Source organism: Pseudorca crassidens, chromosome 12 (genome assembly GCF_039906515.1).
Source record: "Pseudorca crassidens isolate mPseCra1 chromosome 12, mPseCra1.hap1, whole genome shotgun sequence".
NCBI classification, from domain to species: Eukaryota; Metazoa; Chordata; class Mammalia; order Artiodactyla; family Delphinidae; genus Pseudorca; species Pseudorca crassidens.
In genome coordinates this window covers 66,724,038-66,739,895 of record NC_090307.1, presented here as the reverse complement: position 1 = coordinate 66,739,895, position 15,858 = coordinate 66,724,038, and the positions used below count along the sequence as shown (strand labels likewise).

At 55.0% G+C, this 15,858-nt stretch overlaps 1 long non-coding RNA gene across 2 annotated transcripts; it reads right to left on the bottom strand.

The window, feature by feature from the left end:
- Positions 1 to 2,551: 2,551 nt before the first annotated feature.
- Positions 2,552 to 6,567, bottom strand: LOC137204152 (uncharacterized). Of its 2 annotated transcripts, none has more exons than XR_010933441.1 (3): positions 6,304 to 6,567; positions 5,503 to 5,641; positions 2,552 to 2,779 (listed from the first exon to the last, which is right to left on the bottom strand). It is a non-coding gene; the product is annotated as an uncharacterized lncRNA (long non-coding RNA). The 2 variants fall into 2 exon arrangements; XR_010933442.1 differs by having other exon boundaries at positions 5,512 to 5,641.
- Positions 6,568 to 15,858: the final 9,291 nt, after the last annotated feature.

Sequence of the window (15,858 nt, the reverse complement as noted above, 5' to 3'; positions counted from 1 at the left end):
ACCAAATTCCCAAGCGTGGAGGTTGAGGTGGAAGCACCCGAGGGCTTCACTTAAGCCCGACCCACGTGGGGGATACACGAGTACTTGTATATTATTCTCTATAATAATAAATTAAAACCTCCATACTAATAAAAAGGTCATTACAAAAACAAAAATTACGCCAGACGGCCCTTCTCTTGGACGCGTGCCTCATGCCGGCCCTTGGCACAGCATTTTATCAGCCCTCACTTTGCCCCTCCGGCAGACACCACCAGCACACAGACTTTCGAGCCGCCCGGCTCCAGGCCACCCCCTCTAGGCCCCGCCCCGCCGCGCGGAGCACGCTGGGAGCTGCCAGCCCCGCCCCGCCCCTCAGAGCACAGTCTCTCAGAGCACCGCCCGGAGCGCGGAGCGTACTGTGGGCGGACCCACCACCTCGCCGCCCTCGCCCCTGCCCTGCCAGGCCCCGCGCGCGGAGCTTGCCGGGAGGGGGTCGTTGCCATGGCAACGGTTGGAGCGTGCTGGACCGTTACGGTCTGGTGACGCGCGCGCCCGTCTTGCCCAGGGCCCCTGAGAGCGGTGGGTGGTTGAGTTATTGCCGGGCGGCGGCCTAGGCTGAAGGGAAGGGGCGGGAAAACCACCCGGGAGGGGGGCCTAGAAAGCGCCGGGGCCTGTGGAGCGGAAGGGAAGGGTTTGGGGCCTCGGAGCTGAGACCCCCCCACCGGGCGAGGGGAGAGAGTGCAGTCTCCGGCCATGTCGAGTGGAAGGAACTATGCCGGGTCCCAGAAGGGGAGACAGGAAGATGCGAATAGAAGAGGGTGGACTCAAAAAGTGGAGGGAAAAGGGGAGGTGGAAGAAACAGAGCTGGGCAGACCTCCCAGCGAAGCTGAGTCCATGGCGTCATTCCCTAGCACTAGACGCACCATCGCTGAGCAAAGCATAATAGACCCCTACCCCTACTCATTTTTGGAAGGTCAATATTTTTTACGAACAGGATAGGGGAGGGGAAGAACGGTCAGGGAAAGGGGAGCAGGCAGGGAGGAGACCTGAGTCAAGAGCCCAGTTCTGAAGCAGGAAGGGTCCTCAGAGGTTGCTTTCACGTGTAGGTGGAAGTCTGACCACAGCTCTTTCTGGCGCTTAGAGCTCTCAACCACTCTGAGTCTTCCCTCTACCTGTGGGAGACTTACCTTTGGGTTAAGGAGGGGAAAGAGGAAGGAACAGATGGACAGTAGCAGCGCAAGGAAGGGATGCCAATGGGAGGAGGAGAGAGCACCATGGAGGCCACCCTGGTGAGAACTAGAGACTGGTTTTAAGAGAAGTCCCTGTCATGACACCCCAGTGCCACCCATTTCAGGGCTTCTGGGTGAGGTGGACCAAGTCTAAGACTAGGGGGTCAGGGCAAGAAGCCTCACAGTAACCCTTGTCAATAGGAGACTTCACACGGGACCTCCCCCCATATTGTTCATGCTTTGTTCATCCTTTGCCAGGGCACCTTGGGGTCCCAGGTGAGGACCTTGGTGGTCTTACTCCGATAGAAACTGCTATGGCCGTAGGTGAATGGCCCCTGCACCGTAGGACAAGTTACTGCTGATAACGCCAGGGAACATCACAGTTGGGAGGTTATTGAGCTCCCCAAAGTTTTCTGAGGCTGCCTTGTCATCTGTAAAGTAATTGCAGCTCTACCCTCTCCGGAGGTGGTTACAGAGACCTAGTGAGATGCTGAAAGTGCTTTTAAAGGGTGTGGGGCCCTGTAATGCAAGGATGTGTTACCAGAAAGCCCAGTCCACGTGGCTTGGGGAGCCACTGGGGAAGGAAGGGACTGGAGCCAACCTTACCCAACCAGGGCCTGCTGCCACCACTTGCCAGCAGGGCCAGGTTGGCTTGATGGGCTGCCAGTCTGTTTGCCCTCGTTCTCCCTGTCCGCGCTCTGGGTCCAGAGACCTGGATTTGAATCCTGGATTTGTCACTTACTAGCTGAGTGATCTTGGGCAAGTCATTTCAGCTTTCCTGCTTAAGTAGAGCTAAGGTGGCCTGTGAATGAAACCATATAAACGGAGGCATTTCTGGCTCCAGAGGAAGGCCGCTGCTGTCTGGGAGGAGCCCTTGCCAGGAATCTGTTAGAGACAGTTATTTTGTCACCAGGTGGAATGGCATGGGACAAAGCACTGCAGCTGTCTCGTCCTCACCAATTGAGTTGGCCTCATCCCTCATGTTATCCTGTCATTTTCAACACTGTCACCTCCTTCAGCCTTAGCATTGGCCTTGGCCTTAGTTTCCTCCTGTGTGACTTGGGGGTGATGATTCCTGCAGGAATCAGCTTGGAATAAGGAAGCTCTCAGGTCACATTACAGTTCACATGCATTAGGTGGGGTATTCAGTCCTGAAGAGCAGCAAAAGGGATGGCCTGGTGTAAGAACAGAGCTGTGGAGAACATCAGGGGCCCTGTTAACAGCCAATAAGAGTCTGACTCATAAGCACCAGGGCGGGGTTGGGGGGGTGGGCATTGAGTCTTGACTAAAGAGTCTGTTGGAAAAGCAGGCTGAACAGAAAAACCGGGTCATTGTCAACACACTCAAGATGATAAGCAACCTTTTTTTATATATAAAGCGATTAATTAGATTGAGAAATTATGAATTTTAAAAACAAGGACCGGGCTTCCCTGGTGATGCAGTGGTTGAGAGTCCGCCTGCCGATTCAGGGGACACGGGTTCGTGCCCCGGTCCAGGAAGATCCCACATGCCGCGGAGCGGCTGGGCCCGTGAGCCATGGCCGCTGAGCCTGTGCGTCCGGAGCCTGTGCTCTGCAACGGGAGAGGCCACAATGGTGAGAGGCTCGCGTACCGCAAAAAATAAATAAATAAAAAATAAAAAAAGTACCACAAGCTCAAGAATATCCTGACATTCTTCTTAACTGCTGGACACACCTTCACCTTTCAAATACTCCCTCCCCCAACCCCGCCCCTGTATTTTTGGACTGCACACTCTTTGATTACCTTTCATTGTGAAAATTATTTTATGTTTCCTACACAGAAGAGGTGATTCCCCCACCTCTCCTTTAGCAGTAAGTGTGTCCCAGGAAGCCGTTTATGCACCAAGATAGCAGACACAGGAGTGACTTCAAAGCCCGTGGGCATATCCCACTCAACCCACACATTAGTGATCCCCCAATTTTACCTTCCCCTTAGCCACATCCCAAATGCTCACAGGAGAGGTGTGACAGAGGAAATTTGCAGTGGAAAAACACAATGGGCCTCAACCAACTTGTAAAAGTATTTTCTGCAAATTTTCCAAAAGCACCTGACAACTGAAAGCATGGCTAGGGCCCCTGAAGGGATAAGCACATGCCCTGAAGCTTCAGCTCTGTTTACTTTGGCTGTAAATCCCCCTCTGCTCTGAGTAATCACAGCTGTGCCAGGCTCAAGTTTAGTGCCACCGGAGAGTTTAAGGGAAGATAGTGTACACCTTTGACGTTGCCAGGCACTGGTTCACTCTAATTTTGCCTCATTTTGTGTTGACACACAGGCTCCCACACCTACCCACCCTGCTCTCCTCCTACAGTGCACACAGCAGGGAGGTTCCCGGCATTTGTGCCCCCACCAACCCCCGCCAAAGCCCTCCTCTGGATGGAAGAGGGTCCTTGGCCCTGAGCAGAGTTCTCCCTGCTGGGCCCACCCCGCCCTCTCCCGCACACACACAGCTGGTCAAGCTGATCCTTGAGCCACAGGCCACTTCCTGAGCGGCCGAGGGGTGGTGGGAGCTGGCAAAGCTGATTCCCGTTCAGGTCCCAGACAGGTCTGGCAGAGCCCCAGGCCAGCTCCTCTTAACCTGCCTGTTCTCTGATAGGACAGGGGAGGGGAGACGGGAGAGGAAAAGTGTAGAAGAAGAAGAATTGGAAGAAAAGCGAGAAGCCCTCGGCTTGGGAGCGAGGGCAGTGGGGTGAGGACGGGCACCGGTCCTGCGGCTAACTTGCTGTGTGACCATGGGGGAAATCTCCTACTTTACCTCTCTGGGCCTCAGTTTCCCCTTTAAAGTAAGGCCACTAACACCTACCTCACAGTGTTGTTAGGATACCACGAGGTAATGTCTGGGGAAATTGCTTGGGAAATTGGGAAAGGCCACTCACATGGGAGCCCCTTATTATCCTTTTGGCTGAAGGGGGACAGGAGACCTGGAGGCCCTGAACACAGGCCTGGGCCTTGACTGTTAGGGGAAGCCGCCCTGGCCTTTACTCAAAGCCGACCCTGCCTTAGGCTGAGCAGCAGGCGGTGCCCCTGAGAGCACTGGCCTGAGGTCAGAAACTCCAAGCTCAGTAAGTGAGTGCCCCAGGCCGCTGGAAAAGCCTGGAAAACTGAGGGGGTGCTGTTCTGGTGCAGCCCCAGCTGCCTCTCCAGGGACTGCAGGGAAGACGAGCAGCAGAGGCCAGGGACTGGGGAGGACAGCCATCACAGGCAGTGATAGGGCAGCCGTGGGGCCCGGGCCAGGCAGTGAGGAGCAAGGGGTCCAACTCAGCAGGGGGCTGCAGCTCGGCGCTGGCAGGCACTGGCGGGAATGGGGTACAGGGGCCTGATCGCTTGCCCCCTGGTTGTTTCCTCCACCTGGTACCTGGTGCCTCCATGATCTGAACACAGTCTGCCTCTGCCAATGTGTACAGAGTGAGCCCTTTAAGAAACAAAAGAAGCTGACCTGAAGTGATAGTTTGGAGTTCATTTCCATCCAAGAACATGGGTGTTGGGTTCTGGGGACGGGCTGGCAGCGGTCAGGGCAACGAGGCCACATGGACGAGGAGGAGGAGGAGGAGGCCAGGGAGGAGGTGGGGACGGGGCGTGGGGCTGGGAGGATAGGTCAGCAGCCTGCTGGGGGCCTGAGGCGATGGAGAGAGACTGTCCCACGCTGGGCAGCTTGCTCCCCTTCACCCCCAAAGAGAGCGAGGGCGCCGCTGGGCACACACAGGGCAGGCTGGGCCAGATCCCGAGAGAGGCCCCAAAGGACCCGAATCAAACCTGCCCACTTTCTTTTCCCAAATTCATGGGTCAGCGATATTGCTGCTGCTTGCAGAGCGGAGTGGTGGGTGGGAAGGGGTGGGAGGGAAAGGGCCCTCAAGGCCGCCTCAACCGTTTCCCAGGGGGAGAGGTGCAGGCCCCATTCCATCCATTCCCCTTTGGGGCCTGTGGGCAGTTAAGATTCCCCCACCTCTGCAGTGGTTGAGAGTCCGCCTGCCAATGCAGGGTACACGGGTTCGGGCCCTGGTCCGGGAGGATTCCACGTGCCGCAGAGCAACTGGGCCCGTGAGCCACAACTACTGAGCCTGCGCTCTGGAGCCTGCGAGCCACAGCGACTGAAGCCGAAGTGCCCTAGAGCCCGTGCTCTGCAACGGGAGAAGCCACGGCAATGAGAAGCCTGCGCACCACAGAAGAGTGGCCCCCGCTCGCCGCAACTAGAGAAAGCCTGTGCACAGCAATGAAGACCCAATGCAGCCAAAAATAAATAAATAAATAAATTTATAAAAAAAAAAAGATTCTCCCACCTCAGCCACCTCGGGATGGGCCAGAACCAGGCGTCATTGAACTCCACGGGCACACTAGATCCCAAACCAAGAATTCTCTCCCTAACCTTTCCATCCTAAATCAGGGCCAGTCTCAAAGTCCAAATTTGGCTCAGACGTTCTGCAAAGAGATAAAATGACAAAGATACTCCAAGTCAACACAGAAATGCCCTCTCTTGTGAATTTCCTAGGGTGAAATTCAAATCAAAAAATTAAATCCCTTTGCCCTTTTAGGTTAAAGTTGAAGGAAATAAAAACTAAAAGTCTTAAGGTCCGAGGACTGAAGCCCAAAGCCTTCCCTGAGAGCCCAGCCGTTAACTCCCTCTCCAAGCATCTGTGCCAGCCCAGCCACCCACATGGCTCCTGGAATGGGGTCCTTCTCCACACCTCAGGATTTCCGCTAGCCTGTAATGTGCCCCACTTTTAAAGGATTCAGAGTTACTAGGCCCTGCCCGCCACAGGGAAATCGACCCCTAGGGCAGCCTGCAGGCTGCTGGGTGTCCTCAGAATCCAGGCAGTACTCAGCCCCATGTGGAGCCCTCTTTCTGCTGGCTCAAGACCCAGGCAGGAATGGAAGGAGAGTGGACAGGAAAGAGGATGTCAGCCCCCGACCCCACCCCCTGAGGGTTGGACCTGGTGGAGGGTTAGCTTAGCCCAGTGGATGCTTTGGGCAGGGCAGGGAGCAACTTTGCGTTCCTTCTCCTCTCTGAGCGCATCTGTGCCACTCCTGCCTTCTCACAAATGGCTGTGGACAGCCCAGCTGTAGGGTCTCATTTACGATACCTTCTTTCTTCCAGAATGTTCAAAACCTCGTAATTTTCGGTTTCCCTCTGGGCACCCAGGGCTGAGCTCTGCCCAGTGTCCGTGTGTCCTGCCTGGAGCAGGTTCCTGAACCAAGGGCCAGGGAGCAGCCGCTCTGCCCGGTTGATTCTCAGGACACTGTGTGTCCTCCATCTGGGGTACTCCGGCCTGACGTGGCAGCTGTTTCTGCGACCTCATTTCCGGTGCGAGGCTCTGTGCCCTGGGAGCATCCTGGCTGTGCTGCTGCCTGCGGCTCCAGGCTGAGCCCGTGCACTTGTGCTGTGTCGGCTCCTGGTGGTGGTTTCATCCCTTTTCCTGACCACACAGAGGGCTGGCCGTTTTTGTTGGATTCCAGTGCCTTCCCTCCTTTTAATACTTTCTCGCCCACACATTTTACTTTTTCTGACATATTCCTCTAGATTTTGTCTCTTGGGGTCTCCCAGGGCAAGAGAAAGAAAAACCAGTCAACTCCGGCTTGGTCACAGCATCCACTGTTGAAATAGCCCCAGGGCTCCACCCCAGAGACCCAAGAGTGACGATCCATCGGCCACTCTCCCCGCTGCTGGCCCCTCTTGTGCCTGGCTCTGCTCGCCTCTGGTGGGGCTCAGCTGAGCCTTCCTGAGACCAAATCCCTACATTTAAAAACATGTTCCCTTAGGGCCGTGTGATCCCGGACCCTACCCCCCAGTCTTCCCGTCCCAAAAGGCGTCCCCAGATCTTCTCAGTGTTTGGTGCTGATGTTCCATCCTTGCATTTGCCCGGATCCTCCACAGCCTCTGAGAACTGCTGGCTCGTGGATGGCTTCTGGGTCTCACAGAAGCCATCTTGGCCCTGAGCAGAGTTCTCCCAACTCTGTGTGGAGCAGCAGCCCCTCAGGAGTGTTCTGAGTCACCTGGCTCCCTGGGTGGCCTTGCCTTGTCCCCAGCCTTGCCCCCCCCGCCCCCCAGGGAGAGTTGCTGGCCCCTGCCTGAGTTGCTCTGTTGGCCTGGCCACTCCAGGGTCCCATCAGCCCCTTCATGTCTGTCCAGGCTGTCCCCTGACACCCCATGTTCTTTTGAGGGCATTCCTCTTATTTCCGCTGCTCCTGTTCTGGGAGTCAGACTAGGGTGTGTTTTTCAAACCACTCCAGGCCCTTCTGGCTCTCCTCAGTGAACCTGAGGCCTGGGCAGACGGCTCCCACTCACGCCTTTTGCTCTGCCTTGCTAGCTTTGGGGTATGCAGTGATCTCCTTGAGTTGTTTTTCTATCTCAACCCCTCTTCTCTGAAGGGCCCCAACTGCTGGGGATGCTGTGTCAGTTAACAGCCCTGCACCTCCTGCAGGCCAGGCAGGCTCTGTCTCCCAGCTCCAGGGATGAACCTTGGATGTACTTGGAGGTGCAGGAGGACTTTGCACAGCCCCAGTTCTGGCAGCAACTCATGGGCCACCACCTCCCTGTGACTGACCCAGGAGAACACCCACCCCCACCACCGCCCAGAAGGTGGAAGCTCTCTGGAGCCCAGGCGAGACCTCCTGCGGCTCACAAACCTGCCCACAAGGACCCTGCTTACATAGCAGGTGGAGATTCTCATCAGGACCACACAGCCTAGGCATCAGCTCACAGCACCAAAACCCCGTGGGGCACTGCCAAGGCCCCCAGGCAACCTCAGACTTCACGTGGGCTACTGTGTGGGGTCACTGGTGTGGACTCAAAGCTCGACGCCAGTGTGCAACATGGTGGGTTTGCGGGGCCTGCGTATACCACTGCTTTCTTCCAATTCCGATTTCGGGGCCTCGGCCATAGCGTGGGAGTCACAGCGTGTGCCAGAAGGCAAGCAGCACACGGCAGAGCCCAGGAGGGCCTAGCCAGCAGGGCATGGGGGGCGGGGGTGGGAGGGCTTCTTTAGGGATGGAAACACCTCACAGGGAAATGTGAGGCCATGAGGGGGAAGGGCCCCCCACCTCAGCAGGCCCACAGTGGCTGGAGGCTCAGGGAGCCTGGGGGTGGGCTGGAGAGCAGGCAGCCAGTGGGGCGGCCCTTGTCAGGGGCCAGAGTCGGGCAAGGTCTCAGAGGGGTGGGAGTCTGGGTAACACCTCTGCATGGTATGTGGGGATGGTCTTCCTTTCCCTTTCCTTTCATGTGTGTGTCTGTGTGTGTCTGTGTGTGTGTGTGTGGGGTCACTCGTACCGTGAAGTATAACATACACACAGAAAAATGCATAACAGTTTAACAAGTATAATACAGACACTTGTAAGAAGAGTGAGGGAAAAATATCACTGCAGCCCCCATCCACTCCTGTGTGCCCTGCCCCAGTCAGCTCCCACCCTCCCCGCCAGCCGGCCCACTGTCTTGATGGGAGGGGAATTGTTGCCTGACTTTCATCACAGTTTTACCACCTAGGCCTGGACCTCTGAACATTGTGGTTTGGGGCTCCCTGGTTTTGAACTGTAAATAAATGAAATCGATTCATCCATAGTGGTAAGTGTCCCTGTAGCTTGTTCATGGCCCTGCTGTGTTGTATTCCATGCCGTGAAGAGGCCACAATTTATTTATCCATTCTGTTCTTGATGGACATTTGGGTTGTTTCCAGATGTAGGTTTCTTCAGGGTCTATACCTGGAAGTGGGATTGTGGGCGGATTAATTACAGCCAACATGATGGGTAGCAGTAGCATCTTGTGGGGCCTTTAATTGCATTTCCCTGATCTCTTCTGAGGTTGAACACCTTTTCCATTTGGATATTCTGTTCTGTGAAGAGGCTTATAAAATCCTTTGCTAATTTTTATTGGGTTGTCTATTACCAATTTGTAGCAGTTTTTAATACGATCTGGATATGAACCCTTTAGGTGTAGCATGTCTTTTGACTCTTCACGGTGTCTTACTAATATAAGGTCAAATGTGTCCATCTTTTCCTTAGTCATTTGTGCTTTGCGTACCTCATTTAAGAAGTCATTAAGATGATATTCTCTTCTATGATCTTTATGTCTTTAATTCACAGAGAACTGATTTTTGTGTGGGTATGAAATATAAGTCCAGTTTGCACTTTCTCCCCACGTGGTGGCCAGTGGCCCTGCACAGCTAATTGAATTGTGCTTCCTGTCACACAGATTTCCAAGCTGCCCTGATCCTATATCGGGTCCATATGTGTGTGTAGATGTCTGCCCCATGCTGATTTCACTTCACCTTATTTATGCAGCTTGCTAAGAAATCTTGACATTGGCAAGGAAGTCCTCCCACCTTGAAAATGTTTTGGCTCCTCTTGGCTCTTTGGAGTCTAATAAATGTTAGAATTTGGTTGTCAAATTCCACCCAAAATCTGTTGGAATTTCTATTGGGACAGGACAGTGTTGTATCAGAGGGCAGAATGGAGAGAAGGGAAGACCACACTGCCTCCAATCATGGACGTGTGTGGTCTCCCCACTTATGTGGTCCTTCATTGACCACCCCGCCCCCGGGTGTTAGTTTGCTCTGTAGAGATTGGCACCTCTTGGCTTCATTCCCTGATACAGAGCAATATACTCTCGAACTGTTCATTTCCCTTACTCCCCGGCCAGCTTCTCTTCTCCGCACATATGAAGTCATGTTCTGTATGGTATCTGTAAAGTCATATTCTGTTCTGGAAAATGTCTGTTTCTGCACCAGTCTTCACTGTATTCTAACTATTCTTTGTCTTGCTTGTCTGGTAAATATGGTATTGAAGTGACTCAACAGAGGATTTAAATGTCAAACTTGTATGAATTTACACCCTTCGAGTCTTTCTTTGGCCTTTTTTATCCGCCCATGATCACCAGGGTCCTTATCCTTGTCTACACTTGAAATGCCGGTAGGGGGGCTAAAAAGCCTGAACTTGCTTCTCGGCTTTGTCACTGTGTTTTGTTCTGACTGGCGGCAACTCACCAAGGAATCAGCCCTTCACCGAAGGATTCATTCCTGGAAATGGGGCTCCCTTCCTGAACCCTTCTCAGAGCACAGCTCTCCTCGTGCTTTGCTGTTGGTGGTGTGGAGGCCCTGGGCTCTTTGCTGTGAGGTGTCCCTGGTATCATATCAGTCACTCAGTCTGAACAGCTGATCAAGCTGATGGGAGGCTTCTGCCACCTCTTACCTGGCTGCTTCCCTGGGGGCAGTGTCACCTGGGCGTCACAGCCCCATGTGCTGGTGGGCAGGGTCGCTCACCTTCTTCTCTGAAGCCGTGCACTCAGCTCACCGGAAGGGGCCTAGTTCGGCCCCCGCCACTCCCAGTGCTGGAGTGGGAGTCTGGGCATTCACCAGAATTTAAAGAATAGTCGAAAGGCATGAAATCCAAAGGGCCTTTTCACTTCTTTCTGAACAAGAAGGAAATGGGCTTATTTTAGAATCAATATTATCCTCTGAATTATCAGAGCGCAAAAGAGGAGACTTGCTCCCTGAAGAGTTGGGTTCTCCCTAGGGAAATACTGGAAGGTTCTGACAGAGTCCACCTGATTTCCCCACCACGTTGCCTTTCTTTATTTTTTTTTTGGCTGCACTGTGCGGCATGTGGGATCTTAGTTCCCCGACCAGGGATCGAACCCATGCCCCCTGCAGTGGGAGTGCGGAGTCTTAACCACTGGACCACCAAGGAAGTCACCACATTGCTTTTTTGACTGGCCAGTTTTATCCTCAGGAAGGTCTAGGCTTATGTGTTAAAGTTAACAGTTCAGATGGGCATCGCCCCCCATCCCCTGCAGAGCTAGTGGTGGGAGGGAAGAAGCTCCTTAGGGAGCAGGGCACTGGCACCTACAAGAGGTCCTAATTCATAAGCTAAGTTGACAGTTTTGGAATTTGGGGCAGCTCCTTTTTACTGCTAGCATCATCGATGTGGCCCGTGAGCGCTTCATCCAAGCAGTACTCGGGACATCTGAGGCCCTGGGGCCCAAACTGGGAAAACATTTGCAACTCATGGCAAAGGGTTAAATTCTCTGATATATAAAAAGCTCTAAAACAAAAAACAACCCAGTGGGAAAAATGGACTTGAGGATTTGACTTAGTTTCCAGAAAAGGAAAAGGTAATGGCTATTCACTAGAGGAAAAGACACTCCATCTTGGGAGAAGAAAAATGCAAATTAACACCTTCTGGTGAAAAGCCTTTCCCCACCAGGAAGCCCAAAGTCAAAACAGGTGGCAATGCCCCTGTGCCCAGTGGGTTGGTGCCCTACACCCCCTTCTAGGAGGGACATCTGGCCATATTAAAACAGCAACGATTTTGACTGACTAATCCTACTTCTAGGAACCTATCCTCCAAATATACCTACACACGCGTGGACGCCAACAGCGCAGAGCTAAGAGTGGAGGGATGGAAAGGGCTCGAATGCTCTCAATAGGGGCTGGCTGAATAACCATGGCCGGTCCCAACAAGGGAATACTGGAGACTCTTCAGGTACTGAGATAGACTTTTAAGTAAAAAAAAAAAAAAAGTACAACCTAGTGTAGAATATGCTACCATTTGTGGGGGAAAAAAAAAAGTTGGGGGGAGGGGAGGGGGTGTTATATGTGCATAAAATAGCTCTAGAGGGATTTGAGAGAGGGCTGCCCGGTGGAGGGAGGAGGCAGGAGGGAGCTTTCTCTTTGGGGATCCTTGGAATGCTTTGAATTTGAGCCAGGTAAATATATTACCTATTAAAATGAGAGCAGAATTAGGAAAAGAAACCAGGTGGCAGGGGGCATGGTGGCAGAGACTTCCCATTTGTAGCTTTGGGATTTGGAGCCCTGTCTGGATGTTTGGGGCGTAGACCTATGAGAATATCGAGTCCAGACCCCACTGTCCCCAGATGGGGGCTGAGGCTCCAGTAGTGAGGGCACAGAGTCAATTTCTGAAAGCTGACCATTTTTGTCTCTTTTAGGTCAGCTTCAAACACAGAAGTGAGGTGTGCTCACTTCACTAGGAGGGGAAATCTGGGCAAATGGCTGGTGGGTTTGCAGTATGGCTGCCCCCCCCCGGCCCCCATCTTCCAAGCCCATTCTGGTTCTCCCTGGGAGGCCTGGGGGGCTGGAACCTGGCTTTGCACGGCTGGGAAGAAGGGCTGGGTGGCAGGAGAGAGCTTTACAAAAACACAGTTTTGGGGGCCAGCACTTAGTGCAAAGGGGGGCAAAGAGTCAAGGAGGACATCAGTGGGCCAGAAACACTGGAAACTTCCTAAGCTCTGGGACTGGCTGACCTCCCCAGATAATACCAAGACCTGTGTGCAGTCACGGCCCGCTGCTCCCTGCTTCAGCTCCCCTGGTGATCCACATTACTCGTATCAGAGGCTGAGCTGTCCCGTCAGCTCTGAGGTTTAAGGAATATGTAGGAAAGACATGTGGTGAATCTCTTCATTTCACAGATGGGGAAAACTGATGCCCAGAGGGGAGCCAAGCAGTCTCTTGACCCCAGGGTCCCTCGGATCAGGCTCCCAGGGGAAGCAAGCCCTGAGGCAGGCGTCTCAGACCAGGGGACAGGGCAGTGGGGCAAGCCTGCAGAGGACAAGGTGGGAGGCCTGAGGGGGAGCCTACGCTGCCCAGCTCTTCAGAATGGACAAGCCCCGAGTGGCCTCCGGGCCACCGGCGCAAAGATCACAGAGCCAGATGCAGCCACCCAGAGAGTGCTGGGGGACACAGGACCCAGAAGCAGCTCACAGGGCCTGGGCCGAAGCACAGGGTACTTGGCATCGTGCAGCACTGGGTGGCCTCAGGGAAGGCATCCTAGAAGGGTGCAGTGTGGGGCTCCCAGTGAGCAGGTGGGGGAAAGGCATTCGATGCAGAAGGAACAGCACCGGCAAGGGAGGTGCCAGGCTGCAAACCGGGGCTGAAGGTGCTGGTTGCCCCAGAGGCCAGGGGTCTTTGCTGGCAGGTGATGCGGTACCACTGGGGCAATGGTGGAGAGCGGGTGGCAGTCTGTGCCTCCACCCCCATCTGTCCCACATCTCAGTTCGAGCTGTTATTTGGAAATGAGTTTTTGCTGCTGTTTTGAAGGTTGACGGCACCCCTGTGGGCCTTGGGGCAGCTGGTGGCATCAGGGGAAGGGATGGATGCTTGGTGGGCAGCAGAGCCCATGCTTCGGAAGAAATGGAGCTGGCCGGGTGTGGGGCGGGGCGTGGGGGAGGACTGGGACTGGGGACAGATGTCTTGAGAGGGAGGTGCAGCAGCTGCTCTCCTCGGCATGCAGGGACGGTTATTAGCTCCAAGGGGCTTGGGAGCATGGCGGGCAGGGTTAAGAATGTGGGACCCAAAAAAAAAAAAAAAAGAATGTGGGACCCTGATCCACAGTTGCCCCCTTTTTCCCGTCCAAGGAGCCACTGCTGTGCGACACCCCAGCTGACCAGAGCCTCTGGCGCTCCCTGATTCATGGGGGCAGCGTGCCATGCTCTGCCCTCCAGAGCCCCTCCATCCTCCCCAACACAGCAGGTGCCCAGCCTCCTTGGCCCTCAGAGACCCCTGCAGCTGGGGAGACCCCCATGGCTCATGTGAGGCCACAAGGTGAAAGTCCTAGCTGGGGGCAATGGGAGGGAATGTGAAGTCTGACGCTGGGAGGTGGTGGCCTGGTGTCGACACACTCCAGGAACCAGGATGGTGTCCTCACCTGTGAAATGGAGTCGGATAAGATGCTCACAGACACCTAGGCCCCTGCTCTCACGACCTCGTGTGGTGTGGTGAATCAAGGTGAAGGCCAAGAGCAGGGGGAAGAGGCTGTGTGCTGGGAACTTGGGGGTTGGGGGGCACAGAGCTGGGGAGCTCAGGGGATGTGACAAAGGCCAGGCCGAGGCAGGAGCCTGTCACAGGGCAGGTGCTCATACCCAAGAGGGAGGCCCCAGGCCACGAGCCAGGCTGAGTGATGTTTGGCTGCAGCTGGAGCCATGCCACCCCCCCACCCCCTCCCCCAGCACGGAGACTGACTCCAGTCCCCTCGCTGAGGACAGAACGAGACTGAGGTGAACTGGAAGATCTCTGTGGAAGAGGAGCATCCCCTCCGAAAGATGGGCTACGCCCTCCAGACTCCCTTGAACCGACTCTCCGCCTTTCAAAGGTCACGACTGTCCCCACTGTCCTGGAAGTAAATCCTCAATACCCAGGGAGCTGACTGGGGGCTGAGGGTGGAGAGTGCCCCCTGGACCTGGACCGAAGGAGAGCAGCCCTCAGGCATCTGAATGCGCAAGCTGGCACTGGCACTCTGCCCCAGAGGTGTGGGGTAGGGGGTGGATCCAAGTGGAAAGTGCCAAGGGACTGGGCTAGGCAGCCCCGGGGCCTGGGCTGTTCTGAAGTTGCCATAATCAGAGGGCAAGTGTGGCCTGCTACAAGCCTAGGATGGGCACCCAAAGCTTCCTGCCCCTGCCTGCTGGGAGTTCACACTGAAGCCACAGTGGGTGCCACATGGGCTGGGCCACTGGCAGCCGTCCCAAGGAAGGAGCCCGTGGCCACCCCAGGCCCCAGCACACATACAAGGTGGCCCTTGTCACTGTGTATCACTCAAAGGTGGGCCTGATCCTCACTCCCAGCATCAGAAGGGAAGAGCTCCAGAGGCTTGGTCCAAGTAGTAATAACCCTTTTCCCCAGAGCCCTCAGCTTCCAAAAACAAATTCACTTAAATTCTGTGGAATTTAAAAAAATCACCTCCATCTAGGATGTTCCTGACTATCTTAGGGGCTAAGAAAGAACAAAGGGTTTCAATGGCTCGGGGCCAGCAGGAATCCAGAGGTGAGGCCCCCAGGAATGGGGTTCATGTGGCCAGAGGAGCCCCTTCTCTGTGCCAGCAGCTGCAATGAACTGGACTTCTCCCCCAGGGCAGGCAGTGCGGGAAGGGTGGAGCTGGCCCTTCACACAAATTCCCAGTGCTCATGGCTGGGGCTCATTTGGAAGGAGTCGCTGCCAGGGCCCATGGAGGTGCTCACGCTGCAGGGCAGTAAAGTGTTCAGCCCAAAGGCGACTGGACCTGAGCAAGCAGCACCTCGTGGCAGCACCAGGACTGCCTGCTGCCCTATCGCTGCCCCCACGAGGGAGTGAGCCCCTGCACTTGGAGAAGGGATCCTAGGCCAGGAGACCCCAGTTACACTGGACCTTGACACTGACTTTGTTTTCACAGGGTACCCTCAGCGCCAGGACCTCCGGAGTCCTAGTGGGGTTAACTAGCCACCTGGAGGCTTTCAGAGCTGCTGCACCATAAGACCTGAATGGTACCCAAATTACAGGGGGTGTTATCTCAGGGAACTGCTGTGCCTGAGGGGAGCAGAGCCCAGGCCCAGAACTGGGGTGAACAGGGCAACATAACCAGGAATCACCTCCTGGGCACCTTCCCTCCTACCAGACCCAAAAGCTGTTGCAAAGTTCCAGAACAACGGGATTTCCCAACTCAAGACACTGAGGCAGCAGCCTATCGAAAAGTGACCCTGGATGGAGTGGGGAAGGCCTTCTTCCCCCTCCCGCCCCCACTCAGATTCTGACCCCTCCCCCTTCCCCCCCAGCCCTAGCCCAAAAGATAGTCCGGCCTCTGCGGGAGGTGGGGGGTGGGGGACTATCGACGACGAATTCCCGTAGGATTCCGGGGTCTGCGGCCTTGGGCAGGATGCTAACCAC